Here is a 17,871-nt window from a genome sequence, read left to right as displayed (position 1 = left end):
ATGTACTTTAAGGCATAACAATTAGTACCAAGAACAGGCTGAGGGAGCTGAGATTGGTAAATCCACAGTTTTCCCTCCAAATCACATTTTGTGCAAGCTATGTATTAGCAATAAGAGTAATAGGGTCTTTGTGTTTATGAGTTCAGTTATTAGAGGCCAGATTTAACATGATGGATGTTTGCTGCCTAAGACGCTGCCCAGGCATCCTTACAAACAAGATTTCTTCACCTCCAGAGGCATCAGTGGTAAATAATTTTCATCAAGATGTTTTATGGAAGATGTGAAAGTCCTGATTTATTGCACTTGTTCTGACTTTATCTGTCAATAAACAGCTCACATGTGGCCTGAGAGCTAAAGAAATGCCCTTCCAGAGTTTTTAGGATGTTTTATTTTTTCACCCTTAAGGTTCCGCTAGCAGATAGCAAACAAAGACGCAAGCACCAAAACTCCTGGCATAAACTAAGAAAAAAAGAAGAGGCTGAATTGAAAGGGTCTAGACCAGTGATTTTCAACCTTTTTTCATTTGTGGACTCCTAAAAATTTCAAAAGGAGGTGCGGACCTCTTTGGAAATTCAACCTGTGGTCCGCGGACCCCTACCATAGAAATCTTCGACTGAAAACTGAATAGAATTCAACTATAAATGTTGCACGTTCCACATGGCATTTGACGTAACATGAGAAAGGGCGCTAAACTGTGGGCTTCTATGGTAACAACAATACTTCTGGGTCTTGACCTTTAGGTGGGGGATTCAGATATTTTGATTGATAAAAACAGAATGCTTTTCTGGGATCTGAAACTTTATTTTCATAGTCACCTTTCGCACACCCCTTAGATATAGTCTGTGGACCCGTAGGGGGCTGAAAACCAGAGGTCTAGTCTTAACAGTCTGATGGCAAAAAGGAAATGCTAAAAGGATCCCATTTTCTCTCTAGTCACTTTAAATAATATTAAGGGGACTCATGTTATATCACATTTAGCTTCAGAGATCTGGTGAGATCTGACAGATGAATCCCACATATCTCATGAACCAAGCAGGGTCAGGCTTTGTCAATGCTATTTGGTTTCAGTTGGGAGAAATGGGTATCTATGAACCATTTTTTGTTTCAGGTCCTATGGATTTGCACCTCCTCAGCTGGACTATGAACCCAAAACTTTAAGAAAAAAATCAAGCAAGTTTTGCCTTGTTCTGAGTTGAAATCAGGCAGAACTACCAAGGTTCTCATAGTTTCCTAAAACAAAAACTACATTTTATATTAAGGTGCCATTTATAGACAAATAGTTTATAAGATATTAATAAACTCTACAATAATAGATTAATCATTTAACAGGTCAATATGTGCTTATATTCCTGTCTTATAACCATTGTGACAAAGTTCCTCCTCTGCCTCGGTGGGTCCTGCACTTTTTGGCGGAATTGCTCACCTCAGAGGTTCACGACAGACCTCAGTTTGGCCGCTTCTGATAGAGGCTCAAATCTGCCGTTCACTCAGCTAACCTCATCACTGGCCAGCATGGGGGAAATGGAGAACAATCTCCACAGTCTCTGTGTCCCACCTAGTGAGTCGGGAACAGGCCACATCCCTTTCCAAATTAGACCTTCCCCTCTGGTGTGTCTCAATAGAATTTCTCCAGACTGACCAAATGTAGTTGAGAGCAGTGTGGCTGCAACATGGTGTCCTCAACAACATGAGCTACTGTGAGCACATCAGACCTGTCCTCCATTCTCTACACTGTTTTCCTACAGAATTTCAAATCAAGTTCAAGGTTTTGGGTCTTTATCTTCAAGGTGCTCCATGGCGAGGGCTCAGGATAGCTAAAAGACCATCTAATGCTAAGCGATGAAGCATCGTGGTTGACAATTCTGCTCTTGCGGCATAATGGAACTCACTACAACCACGGTAAAGTTTGTCTGGGCAGGGCACAGAACTTTTTCCTGGCCAGACTGAGACTATGGAATGAACTCCCCCAGGAACAAAGGACCATCACAAACCTCAGCACCTTCTGCTCGAAGTGCATTTCTATGACTTGCCTTCTTGAGCATGAATACGTAGAAACTTATATATTAAGAAAAAAATTAAAGTGAACCAAACCTAAAACCCTACCAAAATAAAACATTCCAGTACACACGTTTCTTCCCTTGTCAGAGAGGATGAGAGAACAAACAACACGTGACACATGTTTAGTCATGTTGCTTAGTGCATTCCTAGAAGGCACTCCAATATTATAGTGATGAGTGCAGTATAAGAACTTATATAGACTAGAGTGTGGAATACGGTGTCTGATTGCCCATCAGTAATGTGGTGGTGAGAATACTTATCTTCCTCACAGTGATTTAAAAACTTCTCTGTAACACTTTGGAACTGTGAAGTGCAATGGAAGTGCTAATTATTGTCATGAATACTCGTACTGACAGGTCTTGGGACATTGCAGCGAACTAGCAGGTTTAAAAAAAACTAAAGTTGAATATGAAAGCAAAATATATTGAAAAAAATAGTAATTTAGAAGATGGGGTGATTTTAGGCAGACTGCCCACCATAGTTTTCCTGTCTGTATCCATCTGTTCATTCTTGTCCTATACGTAGATTGTAAGCCCTTTGGGACAGGGACTTATTTTTGTTCTGTGTTTGTGCAGTGCTTAGCACAATAGGGTCCTGGTCCGTGACTGTGGTAAAAGTAATAATAATAAATAATGGGAGGCTGCCAGTTATATAGTTGAAAGCAGGTGCCTTTCCCAGCTTACTCTAAAGCACAATCCACACACGCTATATGGTCCAAACACACCCCCTTCCCTAGGGTTTGGCTTTTAGCAATGAAATTAAGAAAGTAACAAAGTTCAGCTCATGCCTCCTCCCAAGAGTTGGCATCTCCCAGGATTCCTCCTCAACCCACAAACTTGGTCAGCTCTCCCCAAAGACTCCTTATGTGCAGTTGGGGCAATGTGTGAATTAGCAGAACCCGAACTGATCCTTTTGGATATTAGGAAACACTATTTTATTAGGAGGGTGGTGAAGCACTGGAAGGTTACCTAGGAAGGTGGTGGAATCTCCAGCCTTAGAGGTTTTTAAGGCCCGGCTTGACAAAGCCCTGGCTGGGATGATTTAGTTGGGGTTGGTCCTGCTTTGAGCAGGGAGTTGGACTAGACAACCTCCTGACGTCTCTTCCAACCCTAATCTTCCATGAGTCTATGATTTTGCAGCAGGACCAGCATCTGCAAAGAGATTGGGGCATTTCATTCATTCCCACAGGTGTTATGGAAAGCCTTGATTCTGAATGAGTGCTTTGTTTTTGTTTTCCTCTTCCCCAAATTATCAGAAAACCCAAAAACTTAAGAGCAGTGCCTTAGAGGAATCCAGATAACTGCTTGTACTGAACTGAGAACAAGGTTCATACAGAGAGCTGAACAGCTCAAATGTTGACATCTTTAATACTAATGCAATAGTACATACTACTGAAGAGGTGTTTTTCATCTTCCAAATCAATATTTTTTACTCCATAAATTATGCTGCCTTGCCAACTGAAGGGGGAAATCTTTCTAGTGAATTGCTGGCATATTATATTGAATATACCATAGAAAACTGAGTTACATTTGAAGCTGACAACACAGAGAGAGTCTGCTTCTGTAAAATGAGTGGCATAACATTTGCCTCCTCCAAAACATGACTTGGCCTTTGCCTGTGAAGGAGACATACAGTGAGTCAGACATTTTCATCTGTCAACCTGTGGGATGAAGCAGCTCATTTGTTTAATACTTAATTCATGATTTTCCCCTCTAGAGTGAAGTCAGAAGAGACATAATAGAAGTGAGGTTCACTTAGGGCTGGTCCACACTAAGCCCCCAGTTCGAACTAAGATACGCAACTTCAGCTACGTGAATAATGTAGCTGAAGTCGAAGTATCTTAGTTTGAACTTAAAGGTACTTACCGTGGGTCCACACGTGGCAGGCAGGCTCCCCTGTCGACTCCGCCTACTCCTCTCGCGGAGCAGGATTACCGGCGTCGACGGCGAGCACTTCCAGGATCGATTTATCGTGTCTAGACAAGACGCGATAAATCGATCTCAGAAGATCGATTGCTTGCCGCCGAACCATCGGGTAAGTATAGACGTACCCTAAGTGGTAATGAATATCCACAAGGGTTAAAATTTATTATTCCGGATCACGCTTTCTCCCTCTTTCTTACAGTTACTCATCCAGTCAGGGAACATAAATATTGTGTGACTAAGGTTGGTTGAAAGCTTTCCCTCTAACTTTCTGAACAGAAAATTGTGTTTTTGATGAAACAGCATCTTTTGCACACACACAAAAAAGTGTCTGCTTTCTGAGGTAAATTTTGATATTATGTAAAAACCCAGCATACCTGAAAACCAAAATATTTTGATTCAACATGGCACTGCAGTGCTTTCTGAAAGTTGTATTTTGGTTGCCTTCTGCTTCCATTTTCCTTTCTGGACTGGGCTTTCTAGCCAGACCATACTGCCATGATGCACCATTGCCTGGGACTCTTATGCTGCATCCCCTCCCCTCCCCAAGAAGGAAGAAAATGATGTGCATCATGAGAAATGTAGTCCAGCCAGCCAGCCCGCTCCATAGAGCCTCATCACAAGTTCTCCCATGTTACATGTGACTCAGACATGTATATGCACATTGTGGGTAATATCCTGCTCCCAATCTGCATGCAGAAGTCCCCACTGAAATTAACACGAGTAACGTATTAAAAAAAGTCACAAGATGTGGCCCAAACCCAAAAACTAACAATATAGGAAAGCGCTACAAAACCTTTGCACCACCTAATTTAGAGAGTAGCATAAATTCATAAATAAAACAAATATGAAGAAAATCTTTCCCCAAGAGCTCAGCTCCCATTCAGGAACTGAAATAAGTGGTCAGTTTTTCAAAAAAGCTCCGCTACCATTTGGGGGTGGGATTTTCCTGCCCAATTGGTTTAGGAGTAGAGCTAGGCAAATGATGGATTTTTCAGTTCACTGGTCTTTCAAAAAACAAACTGAACAAAAATTATTTCAGGTCAAACCAAAAATTACGTCTTTCAGAATTTTTTGGTGAATTGAGACATTGGAAATAACTTGGGTTCAAATGAAATGTTTCCCTTTGACATTACCAAAATGTTTTGACTTGACATTTTTTCATTTTGATTTTCAGGCATGTTGACAAAAAACCAAATATCATGAATCACTCTGAATTGTCCCTAGGAATGACAACAAATAGTTATTGGGCAAAGAGAAAAAAATGAAAAGGACTCTAGAATGGGTTAGAGCATTCACCTAGGATGTGGGAGAGCCAACTGCAGGTTCTTCTTGCATGTTATGGATTGTAAACCTAATCTGAACAGAATGTATTTTCTTAAACCACTTTTTCCTTTGCACATAAGTTGCCATTTCTCTGCTCTTCCTTCCATTATTTGATTATCTCATTTCACAGCCATCTTGTATCTTCTCAGCACGCATTGTACTTTTGCGGTGAGGTGAGGTGTCTCCTGATCTTTCCCACATGCCTTTTGCACTAAGGTTTACGTTATTTATTGCAAATCAAAAGCTTTCTACCTCTTTCTTTTGTGTTCCACCTGAATCAACTTGTCTTCCTGGGCTTTCCACTGTTCCCTTTATTTATTCAAGGCTGTGTGTCACAAACTTTGTTTGTTTGGTTTGTTGAGGCTTATTTGTATGCATGTTTAATCTTTAAAAAAAAAGCAATTACAGCTCCATACTCGAGTTCCAAAAAGTTTTTATTCAGGCATGTCATGCCTCTGATGGATGAGTTTTCTTATTGTCAAAATGCCGCTCCCCACTGCCAATTGATTTTAGTTCCTTCTGCGTTCTCTCTTTAATGTAACTTCGTTCAGATCCGCACATCTCTATTCATACTCATTATGAATGAGCCAAGCCCAATGCTAGCAATTCAAGTTGTATTTACATTGCAGGTTAATAGGTCTCCGGAGGAAGACAAATTACTGGCTGCATTAGCTGGACATGGGCATAAAGCTGTTAAAAGATGTAGTTGCTAAATATAGTGTAACCCTGATCTACTGAACTCTGCTTAAACAAAACTTCCAATTGACCAAAGACGAATTGTGTCTTTCAGTGCACAGCCCTGGCACCTTCTAATCTCTGCAGAAACAGAGTTTCGGTCTTGCAAAGCTCCTAGGCCGAAACGAAGCTTCGTGAGTAGCCTAGTGCATGGTGCCAAAAGTTGAACGGCGTCTGCAGCGGATTTTCTGCGTAATGGTGAAAATATCCTTGAATGATCTACTGGAGAAGAATTTGCATACACTATGCTGTATCTATACATGGGAAGGTAGATGGTCTAATGATTAAATAATGACACCGAGAGTCACAGCAACCTTCCTCAGTCACTGACTTGCCATATGACCTTGAAGAAAGTTAGGCACCTACATTGAATTAGGATTTTTAGAGATGCATGATCCAGTCTATGTGAAGAGTCCCATCTTCTGGATATCAGACAATAATATGCAAAAGAAGAGAAGAAAATTTTAAGGAAGGCTTTGTAAATTACAGGTTAGTGTTGTCTGCTGCATGCAAGTTTCATATTTCACAATTATGAGTGTTCTCTATTACCTGCCAACAAACCATATTGTGTCTGCTTAATAATTTAGATAACTGTTTTTGGGGGGTGGGTGGGGGGGAATGTTTTAGCACTCTCCGATAACCTGTGATCTTTGGAGAGACACATGGAATTAATCTCTCATTGCTTCATGTTCTTTCATACACAACCTACCTTGCTCAGTCAGCCCCTAACCTGATGAGCTACAGAAAATCGTTCTTTAGAACCACATCAGTAATTATGGAAATTATAGTATTCTTTTCTTTGCAGATTCTTCCACAATTCTAAAAGATTAATGATAAAGTGTTTCTATAATGTCTTCTCATTAACACTTCCATATATAGACTCCCGGGTGTCGGCAAACACACACAATAGCTAAATAAGAAAGATCGGACAAAATAAGTCCCAATGCAATCTTTGCAAATAATGAACAATGTCTTGGATTTACTGGGGAGAGTGAACAGTTGGCTAGGAAAGGAGCAGAAGAGATTGAGTTACAATTTTACTGAACTCCTAAGCAAACTAAGAAGGTTTCCACGGGTACTCCTGAGATCAGGAATAACAAAGCCAAGAAATGGGGAGTGGAGGAGGAGACAGGAGACATATTTCCTGCTCAGGTTTCAGGGTAGCAGCCGTGTTAGTCTGTATCCTCAAAAAGAACAGGAGTACTTGTGGCACCTTAGAGACTAACAAATTTACTTTTTTTTCCCTCTTACTTAATTGGCCTCTCAGAGTTGGTAAGACAACTCCCACCTGTTCATGCTCTCTGTATGTGTGTATATATATCTCCTCAATATATGTTTCACTCTATATGCATCCGAAGAAGTGGGTTGTAGCCCACGAAAGCTTATGCTCTAATAAATTTGTTAGTCTCTAAGGTGCCACAAGTACTCCTGTTCATTTCCTGCTCAGTTTGCATTGCCAAGCCTCCAACACACACAGGACATAGCAGGTATAATATAGCTGGCAGGTTGTAAACTCTCCCGGTGAGGGACCATGTCTGTAAAGTGTCATACACATCACAGTTGCTACAACGATAAAATACATAAATACTGTTCAGCACTTGCAAAGGAGTTGATTTTTGGACTGGGCAGCTGGTATCTTTTGGTCACACATCACCTGTTACCAGGGAAACCCAAATTCAGGTGGTGCACGTAGGCTGTAGTCCCACAGGTGCATGAGAGCATTAAATAGAGACTCTCAAATCTGAGCAAAATACAAAAACTGTTGTGAAATCCCAGAAATCATCTCAGACTCGCTCCTTCTGAGCAAGCCCCTTCAGTCACTTTAAGAAGGTTTTTAAAAGCTCATCCGGTATTGCAGAAATATTTTTGAACAGGCAGGCTTTCAAATATTGTCCATCAACACGAAAGAATCCATTATAATGAAATTCAGTTTCTGCAGCCTAAGGCAGAAACGATATTGGTCCAATTTTGTTATCTGTTTTACTTAATTATGATGATGGATTTGCCTTTATAGACAAGCAACCTACTTAAAGCAGCAGAGTCGGCCATCTGCACTTTCACTGAATAGTACCTGACTCACTGAGTAGTCCGCTACTCAGTGAATAAGGTATTAAAAAGGAGTAAGTTTAAAAAAAAACTAAATAAGTTCATAGAGGATAGGACCCTCAATGGCTATTAGCCAGGATGGGCAGGGATGGTGTCCCTAGCCTCTGTTTGCCAGAAGCTGGGAATGGGCGACAGGGGATGGATCACTTGATGATTACCTGTTCTGTTCATTCCCTCTGGGACACCTGGAATTGGCCACTGTTGGGAGACAGGATACTGGGCTAAATGGACTTTTGGTCTGACCCAGTATGGCTGTTCTTATGATGGTATAATCTGACCCTGACATAGAAGACATTGTCTCATGCTAACTGAAACTTTCCTGGTGAGCAGCTACCTCAAAACTGCTCTTGTATTGCCTTGTGCTGTGAGCCTGTTAGATGACTGGAGTAGATTGCTTAATTGTTTGGCTGTGACATCTTCTAGGACAAGCCAATGTGCTGGATGGAAACACTCCCCCATCTGAAAGGTAGCCGTCGTTTGTTTTTCACTTTGTAAAGCACTTACTGAATGGACGGCCTTATAAACGTAAGAAATTGTTACGAATAAAACTGTTCAGAGCATGAAATTAGAACTCCATCACTTTTAGGATGAAATACACAGTGTTTGCTCCAAATTACAATTCAAGTTCGTTCTGTTCAAAGCCAGGCACCAGCAGCGCTGCAAATAATAGCAGCCATTATTACAGCGAGGAGGGGTTTACAACATGTTTTATTAAGCATGAAACTCTGATTTCCTTGCCCAGACAATCTTATTTCCTTGGTCTGAAGTCATAGTATCCCCTCGGTCCCTGAAGTCTGTCAAAGTTATTCTTGCTGACAGGTACATGGTCACCCCAGATGTGGCTGTACGTTAGTGCTGTTTGTTAGCTATGTGCGTGTTATCATTAATGGGATAATTTTTCAAAAATGCTCAACACTCACATAGGAGCCAGGTTTTCAATAGCCTGCAACTCCCATTGAGGTACCTAAATGAAGTGACCAAAAGCACTTGACATCCAATATGTCCCATTGAGACCAATGGCATATCCTCCTTCTTTCCTTACCCCCTCCCCCATGGGAGCGGGTAAGGTAAGTGCAATACCTAAAAACTGGCCCTGAATATACTGCTTGTGAAGTATGTGAGGGTAATGTATATGACATATATAGTATAGCTCTCTATGATTTGGTGAACTGTAAATGCTGTACTGATACACTGTGTTGTATTAATACATAGGCTTCTGATTTTCAGTTTTAACCCATAAACATGAATAAAACACCCCTGTTTAAAAAAATATCTGACATAGGTGTTTATTGAATAAACACAGGGGGGGGAAACAGATATGGTTATTTGTATCCAAGGACTTGTCTATCCAGAGCAGTAAGGCAGACTATGGGGATGCAATTTCTAAAGCACACTCGCAGATTGTGCATTAATTGGTCTGTGTCGACCTTGCTGGTGCACACTAAAGGTTCCCTAGTGCGCTTTAAGATAGTGCTTTTGAAATAACATTACACTGAAGCACACTAGGGAACATAACGGAGAGATTACTCATGACAGCGTATACAGAGTTTTGTACATCTATATAAAACTCAAAAATTGCTAAAAAAGGAACCCGGAAAATTAAACTAACCCCCCCTCCCCATACCAGAAGCCCTATACTACATGCGTTGTATCATCTAATACTTGTATACGTAAAACTAAAAGCAGTTGTAGGGCAAAGCATTAGAAGCTGTAATAAAGCTCAAATGGAAGGACATTTTGAAATAACAGTGTGATTAAAGAGAAACAAGCTGGTTTCAAGGTAGGAAGGTCACATATGCATGTAGCAACTCACAAGCATTCAATAAAGTCTAAACACTAGACACATTCTTAAAATAGGTAATAGAATTATAACAATACTAACACACCGGTGAGCCAGACTGATTCCAGATAAGTATTGTTGATGTCCAATTGAGGGAGAAGTTTGCCTTTGACCTATGAAATAAAGGGGTATATTAGTCAGAGCAAAGCGTGAGGAGTCAGAATTCCAAGGTCCTGTCCTTAGCTCTGGCAGCAACGGACTCACTTTGTGACCATGGGCAAGCTTTTGAACCGATGTATTGAAATGATACATTGGCATGCAGGGCCGGTGCTAGGAAGTTTCACGCCCTAAGCGAAACTTCCACCTTGTGCCCCCCCCCCCAGCCCTGCAGCAACTCCCTGTCCCCCCTCTGCCCTGAGGCGCCCCCCCCGCCCATGGCAGCTCCCCCCCCCCCGCCCTGAGGCACCCCCCCGGCGGCAGCTCCCCCCCAGGGAGCCATGCGGCAGCTCCCCACCCCAGCTCACCTCTGCTCCGCCTCCTCCCCGAGCACGCCACCCCCGCTCTAATTCTCCTCCCCTCCCAGGCTTGTGGCGCCAAACAGCTGATTGGCACCACAAGCCTGGGAGGCGGGAGAAGTGGAGCAGCGACGGCGTGCTCGGGGAGGGGGCGTAGCAGAACTGAGCTGGGGTGGGGAGCCCTGCGGCAGCTCCCTCCCCCGCCCTCAGGCACCCCCACGGCAGCTCCCTACCCCCCTGGCCTGGGGAGCCATGTGGCACCTCCCCACCCCAGCTCACCTCTAATTCTCCTCCCAGGCTTGTGGCGCCAAACAGCTGATTGGCACCGCAAGCCTGGGAGGCAGGAGAAGTGGAGCGGCAACCGCGCGCTTGGGGAGGAACACTGTAAAAAAAAAAAAAAAAAATTGGGGGCACCGCTTTTTGGCGCCCCAGGCAACCGCCTAGTTCACCTTAATGGTAGCACCGGCCCTGTTGGCATGGCATACTCCAGCTTGAAATTACTTTAAGACAGTGGTTTTCAACCTGTGGTCTACCGACCCCCGGGGGTTCACAGACTATGTTTAAGATTTCCGAAGGCATCTGTACCGCCATTTGAAATTGTAGGGATCCAGAAATGAAAAAAAAAGGTTGAAAACCACTGCTTTGAGATATTAGCTGTCCAGTAATTACTGCTATTTGATAATGAGGCTTCATGTCGATAAGGAATCTTTCATCTAACACTCTCAAAGCACTTTACGGACAATTAAGACTCACCATATGCCTGTGAGATGGTTATGTATTTTCATCCCATTTTCTAAAAATAGGTAAATTAATTTGGGTCCATTGCCGTAATACCTAAAAGCAAGCGGAGGCACTCAAAAGTCATGATACCGATTTTGCCAGACTTCCTTCTACTGAATTGTGCCTTACTCCATGAATAGTTCCAATGTACTTATGCATAAGGGCCCAACAAAGTATTGGCATAGCCAGAGGAGAACTCAGGGGGAAAACTGGTTGAAAAACAGGATTCTTTTCCCTCAGCGGATATTGTTTGTTCGGTGGAAATTTGAATATTGAAAACTGTTGCCTTCTGAGAGTTGTAGGTTGGGTGCTTCATGCTCCCATTCTCCTCTCCTATGATGCAGCAGTCGCCCCCTTTTGGAGAGGGGAGATGGTGCATCATGGGAGTCCCTGACCAAGGTGCCTGATGGGAGATGTAGACTGGCTGGGGAGCCCAGCCTATAGAGGATTATGAGAACATGACTGAACTGCAACTCCCATAAAGCTCCATGGGAATATTTCCAAATTGAAATGTTTTGGTTCTCAGGTGGTCAGTTATTTGATGAAAATAATTGAAATTTGCTGCAAAAAGCAGACAGCTCAAAGCCAAAGTAGGGCATTGATTTATAGGGATCAGCGCTATGTCTTCAGCTTTTTTTTTTTTGTTATTTCTGTATATATCTAAGACAGGGGTTGGCAACCTTTCAGAAGTGGTGTGCCGAGTCTTCATTTATTCCCGCTAATTTAAGGTTTCACGAGCCAGTCATACATTTTAACATTTTTAGAAAGTCTCTTTCTATAAGTCTTTAATATATAACTAAACTATTGTTGTACGTAAAGTAAATAAGGTTTTAAAAATGTTTAAGAAGCTACATTTAAAATTAAATTAAAATGCAGAGCCCCCCCAGACCGGTGGCCAGGACCCGGGCAGTGTGAGGGCCACTGAAAATCAGCTTGCGTGCCGCCTTCAGCACACGTGCCATAGGTTGCCTACCCCTGCTCTAAGACTACAATATTGAGAAGTGCATATTTCAAATTTATAGATGAGTACTCCAGTAATTAGGAGCAGCCAGATGCAGCAGGACTGAGACAGTTTAAATACATGAGTAATACTGTCGGTGGAAGTTGGATCCAATTCAGATAAATGTAAAATATTCCGCCGTGGAACAAATACTGACAAATGAATCCATTACATGAAAAGGTGCTGCAGTGAAGGGAATTGGAAAGTGTACAGGAGTGGGGGAGGAGAAATGCAAGAAGAGGTGCTGTGAAAAAACTTTTCAAGGAGAGACCTGGGATGGAATAGCAGAAGATATATAGCGTATAAATCCTGCTTCCCTTGAAGGCAAGGGCAAGAGTGTCAGGCTTCAACAGGGGAAAGTTTGGGCAAGATTAAGCAATAAAACCTCATGGGCTATTTACCAAGAATTCATCTCCATGTGTATAATTAATATGCAGCACTTGCAGAAGTAGTTGTGATGGGCATGGAGGGATTTTTCTAGGGAGGTATATTTTTTAATTAAATGCAGTTATGATCCGTAATATATCTACCACTTTTTCAAGACGCCATTGGGATGTCAGCTCTGGATTTTAGATATTTTAATTAACACTAAAAATGTAGCTGTAAAACAATATTATGACCATTAATTATATCTGTGACATATGTAGCGCAAAACTGATATATACTTGCTTTCTGTGTACTACATCATTACATTTCTAAGAAACTGTCTACAGAAACTGCAGCCATTTTGTTTTTAGAGTTGTTGCAACCTGCTATTAGAAACATACACTGTGCTCTCTCATGGAGTTTACTTTTGTTCTCCCTTTGTATATCTCTCTTTAATCTTAAATCACTTGGGACTGAAATTATATGTTTTTCTTTATGGCAGTCCTGGATTGCTCTGATTTTAGCCTTCTAATGTAGTTAAATTCCCAATAAATAATGCTCATGAATCTTCATAACTAAGAGAAAATTACCCCCCAGTTTAATCTACTAGATGATGTGCAAATAGAAGTAATACAAAAAATGTTGGGAATTTTCCTTTTGGACATAATATATATTTTGTGCTGAGCATCTTTCATATGACTATCTGAGATCTTTAACAAACATTAATTAACTAGGCCTCACACATTCCTGGGAGGTAGATAAATATTGTTATCCCCATTTTACACATGGGTAAACTGAGGCCTGGAGAGGTTCACATGACTTGCCTGTGGCCTCCAAGTGAGTCAGTTGCTGCCAGAGCCAAGGACAGCACCTTAGAATTCTGACTTCTCATGCCTTGCTCTGACCAGTACACCCCTTCCTTTCATAGGTGAAAAACAAACGTCTGCCTCAAAGGGACACTAACAAATACATAGCTGGAATCAGTCTGGCTCACCTGTGTGTTAGTATTGTTACAATAGGTATTAGAATGATAAGAATGTGTTTACTGTTTAGACTTTATTGAATACTTGTGAATTGCTACATGCATTATAACATCAGTATCCCAGTTGCATGGTAAGCCTATGTGACTATGTAAATCACCAGATAGGAAAAGAGACATTAATTTGTGGAAAGTGCTAATCTCCCATTGAAGATGTTACCTCCTGCCCCACAGGAAGGGTCCTGCCACACCAGACAGATTGTTGTGGGATGATAAAGAAGTCAAAAGACGTTTGTTGTTTTACCCTCTATGCTGTGAAAAGATGTCACGCATATGGATTCCTCCCATCAGCTGAATTTGCAGCTCAGAACACAAGAAAGGAAGGGGGAAAAGCTCCTAATAAGAAGGAACTTTATCTCCTTGCTGCTTGGACCCTGGGGGAGCTAAGGTTTCCTGGGCATAAGCAAGAGATCCCCAGCTGCTTAGCCATAAAGGTTATATAGAGCTTGCTTATTACAGAAGCTTCTATTGCCTTTTGAAATGTTGTGCCTCTGTGTTTACCTGCTTTAAACCTTGTAAATATCTCATTTCCCTTTCCTATTTAAGATCTAAGGTGCAATTGACCTGGGGTAAGTGACTAGTCCTTTGGGACTAGGAGTCATAGGTGCCGACTTCTACTAGCACCACTGGGTGCTTGACCCCCCTCCGCCCCGACTCCACCCCTGCCCCACCCCCATTCCATCCCCTTTCCCAAGGTCCCCGCCCCAACTCCGCCCCTATTCTGACTCCTTCCCCAAATCCCTGCCCCGGCCCCACCTCTTCCCCGCCTCCTCCCCTGAGCGCACCACGATCCCGCTCCTCACCCCTGGAGCTGGCTACAGCTATTTGGCAGCGGCAAGCGCTGGGAGGTAGACGGAGGAGCGAGGACATGGCATGCTCAGGGGAGGAGGTGGAGGTGAGGTAGGGCAGGGAGCTTGGCTGGTCGTGGGCGCAGAGCACCCACTAATTTTTCCCCATGGGTGCTCCAGCCCCAGAGCACCCACAGAGTCGGCGTCTATGCTAGGAATAACCTGGATATCTCTGTGATTCTTGGTGTAAGGGGCCATCTACCACAAAGGTAGGCTCACTTTAGTGGCAAGACAGATCAGAGTACCCAAGTGGGCTTTCTCTGACACCCTGTTAAGACTGGTATAGTGCCTGCAGATGTTACCCTTGATAAATGGTTAGTGAAATTTAAGCCCAGAATTCACAGCCAATCTGGGGTTTGTGCCCAGTGTCCCCTGGGGTTGGTACTCATGCTCTTGAACACAGCAGGCAGGTTTATACTCACAGTTGTCCATTTTCATAGGACCAGACAGTGCCACCTTTATTCACATGGAATTGTACCTTACTCTGCAAATAGTTCCACTGCTTTCAGTGGGGTTACCTAAGGAGTAAGGTATTACTCAGTGTGTATAAGGTTACTGGAGTTTGCCCCAAAGTCTATAAAGAGAACACAGAGATTTCTTCCCCACTCCTACCATTATGTCTGTGTGAAGCATGGATGCAGAGTTTGTGGATGGGAACAGTGTATTGCTTCTCTGTCTTTCTTAGGAATCCAAATCTGAAAGTTCACCCAGAAGGTGAAAATCATTTAGCCATGAAAATGTGGAAAGCAGCCCATCATGGGGCTCTGATAAACAGAAGGACTTACCCGCATGCACAATACAGAGAGCTCTGATCCACAAACACCCCATGGTACAGAAAGGCTGAATAGTCCCTAGTTTGTAATACAATGGGGAGGAAGGCCGTATTTAAATTTTTTGAAATAAAGCTACCTTTTTGAAGTTTAGTGCTAAAATAAGGAGCTGGGAAGAGAGTTATTTTCCAGTTGCCTTGTATCTCTCCCCACATGTGTAAATTCCATAGCAATGCATTTCCTTTCAGTACTGAAGCAATTTGCTTCAAAAATGAAAGTAAGGGCTGCAGCAAAAACAAAATCAAAAGTGACTTTGAGCATAGCTGCATAAAGTAGACTTGTTAACAGGAGATGCTTCAAAGATTCATGTAATGTGTGTGTGGAGACAAAGGGTGGTCCAGTGGGTTTGAATACTACTGTGGGATTTGGGATTAGAGCTGGGCCAATAATTGATTTTTTTTTTTGTTCAACCAGCAGACGGATCAGAAAAAAATATTCTGCTCAGTTCTGTGACACAGCAGGTCTTCTCCCCAGCTTAGCAAGTACTCACTGACCTGCCCAGTCTCCTTTAAGCAGCGGTATTTATCCAGACATAAGCACGTAAAAGACAAAAACGTTTCCTCAGCTCACCCTTTCTCCTAGAGTATCATGGTCTCTCCTCCCAGGGGTCTCTGGTAATCCTGCTTCTTTCAGGATTTTCCCAGTGCCAGCCAGCTTCCCTTCTCAGACAGCTCTCTTCTCACAGCCTGTTCTCACTCAGCCACCTTTGCTCCCTTTCTGGATTGCCAGCCCCAGCCCAACCTCCCAGAGCACCTGGCCCCTTGTTCCACTCACCCCATTACTGGAGTTAGCTCTATTCCTGCATGTTTCCTATCTCCAGGCACAGCCTGCTCCAATCACTCCTCTTCTGGCTCTCTGACAGGCCTTTGTATCCTCCGGTGTAGCCTTGCCCCCTTTAACTGGTTAAACTGGGCACACCTGCTCTGACACAGGGCCAGGGTGGGGGGAGAGAGAGAAGAGGCTGGTCTACTCACAGAGACAAGCTACCATGTGACAGGCTCTGAAAATCTTTGGAATTTGTCAGCACATTAGAAGAGTTGATTTAAAACTGTATGAAACATTTCATTCAGCTTCAAAAAAACCTCTGTGTGTATGTGCCCCTTATAGCCACCCAGTCATTACACTAGCTTCTGGTGAAGAGGGAGATTAAGGTTTGAATCTCTATTAGACTTGGACACAGGTCTCGAGCCTCCTAGCCGCTAGGCTATTCTGGAATTGGCTAGTCTCCTTCTCTCTTGTTGAAATTGTTCCACTTTGTATAACTAGTTACATATTCATTATGCCAAATAGAAAGATCACGAGAGTGACTCTCTAGCCTATGATTAAGGCACTGACCTGGCAGGTAGGAGATGTGGATTCAAATTGTCTCCCTGCCTGATTCAGAAGTGGGATTTCTATGACAAGCCTAGAGCAAAACGTCATGTGAGCTGCATAAACTAAACCCGGCAGATTCTTGTCACAGGAGCCAGCCCAGGTGGTGGGAATGTTTTACTGAACATGCTTTGCCATTATGGCTGAGGCATATTTGCAACTGTAACATTCTCAGTTTCTAGAGGCTGATTATTTTTCACTTTGAAGGAGCTGAAAACAACTAGATTTGCTTGAGGTTGTTTTTTTTTTTTTTTTTTTTGCTTATACTTATGAGCAAACATGGAAATGGTCCCTATTTATTTTAAAGGGAATTCATGAAAAATTAAGTTCAAGATATGACCAAAAGAAAATACATGGATAACTCCACTGTCACGCATTGCACATGCTGCACTGACCAGCGTGGCTCTGCAGCGCAAGGGGCAAGCTGCATTTGAAAATGCACAGATGATACAACATACTCTCCAAGGCACAGAGTTTAGTTTATGTGCATTTGAGGAACTAACAGATGCAGCCTCTATCCAGCATAATGACCTGCTAGGAACTGGAGGACAGCATCTGCAGGACAAAGCAAACGATGGGGAGAAATTTCATTCTGGGGGAAGTCACTATCCACAGGCAACCGTTTATTGTATTGCAGCAGCACATAGCAACCGTAGACCAGGAACGTATTGTTCTAGGCTATGTACAATCACATTACAAAAGGACAGTCCCTACCCCAAGCAGCTTACAATACAAACAATCAGATGCGGATAGCACAAGATAGCAACGAGACAAAACTGGGCAGCATGAAAAGCAGCAGTCACAGTACACCAGCTGCTTAACCATTGTCACATATTCTGTCATCCATCTCACCTCAGCCCCATCATCTTCATGGCATTACCCGTCTGAGAAACAGAACAGCACCCCTACTGGAGTGGAGGTATGGCGGCTGGAAAGAAATGTCTCAGTCATGTAAATGGTGCACATTTGGTGGGAGTTCACTATCCTTCCAGCTACTCCCATCCAAGTCAACTATCTGGCATGGTACTGTACTTTGGGCCTTCCTTATGTCTCCCAACACAATCCCCTCCCAGTAAGGTCACCACCAGCTCCCATGTAAACCCTGTTATGTAACTGGCTGTGACCTCTTCAGAATGGGGCCTCTTTTGGCGAAATTTCTTTCTTTCTATGGAATTGCAGATACAAGGATTTTCAG

The 17,871-nt window shown here is 42.8% G+C and overlaps 2 long non-coding RNA genes across 4 annotated transcripts in view; one reads left to right on the top strand and one right to left on the bottom strand.

The window, feature by feature from the left end:
• Positions 1-17,871, top strand: part of LOC122174647 (uncharacterized) — a 177,288-nt gene that overhangs the window by 66,714 nt on the left and 92,703 nt on the right. For all 3 annotated transcript variants that reach the window (XR_010598187.1, XR_006176742.2, XR_006176743.2), the window contains exon 2: positions 6,097-6,530. This is a non-coding gene — a long non-coding RNA (uncharacterized LOC122174647). The remainder of the gene's footprint in view (positions 1-6,096; positions 6,531-17,871) is intronic.
• On the bottom strand, positions 6,324-16,159 carry LOC135981247 (uncharacterized). Its single transcript, XR_010598186.1, has 3 exons — positions 15,876-16,159; positions 10,034-10,100; positions 6,324-6,463 (listed from the first exon to the last, which is right to left on the bottom strand). It is a non-coding gene; the product is annotated as an uncharacterized LOC135981247 (long non-coding RNA).

Source organism: Chrysemys picta, chromosome 2 (assembly GCF_011386835.1).
Source record: "Chrysemys picta bellii isolate R12L10 chromosome 2, ASM1138683v2, whole genome shotgun sequence".
Lineage (NCBI taxonomy): Eukaryota > Metazoa > Chordata > Testudines > Emydidae > Chrysemys > Chrysemys picta.
Note: the sequence above shows the minus strand (reverse complement) of the source record. Positions and strands in the feature narration are given on the sequence as shown.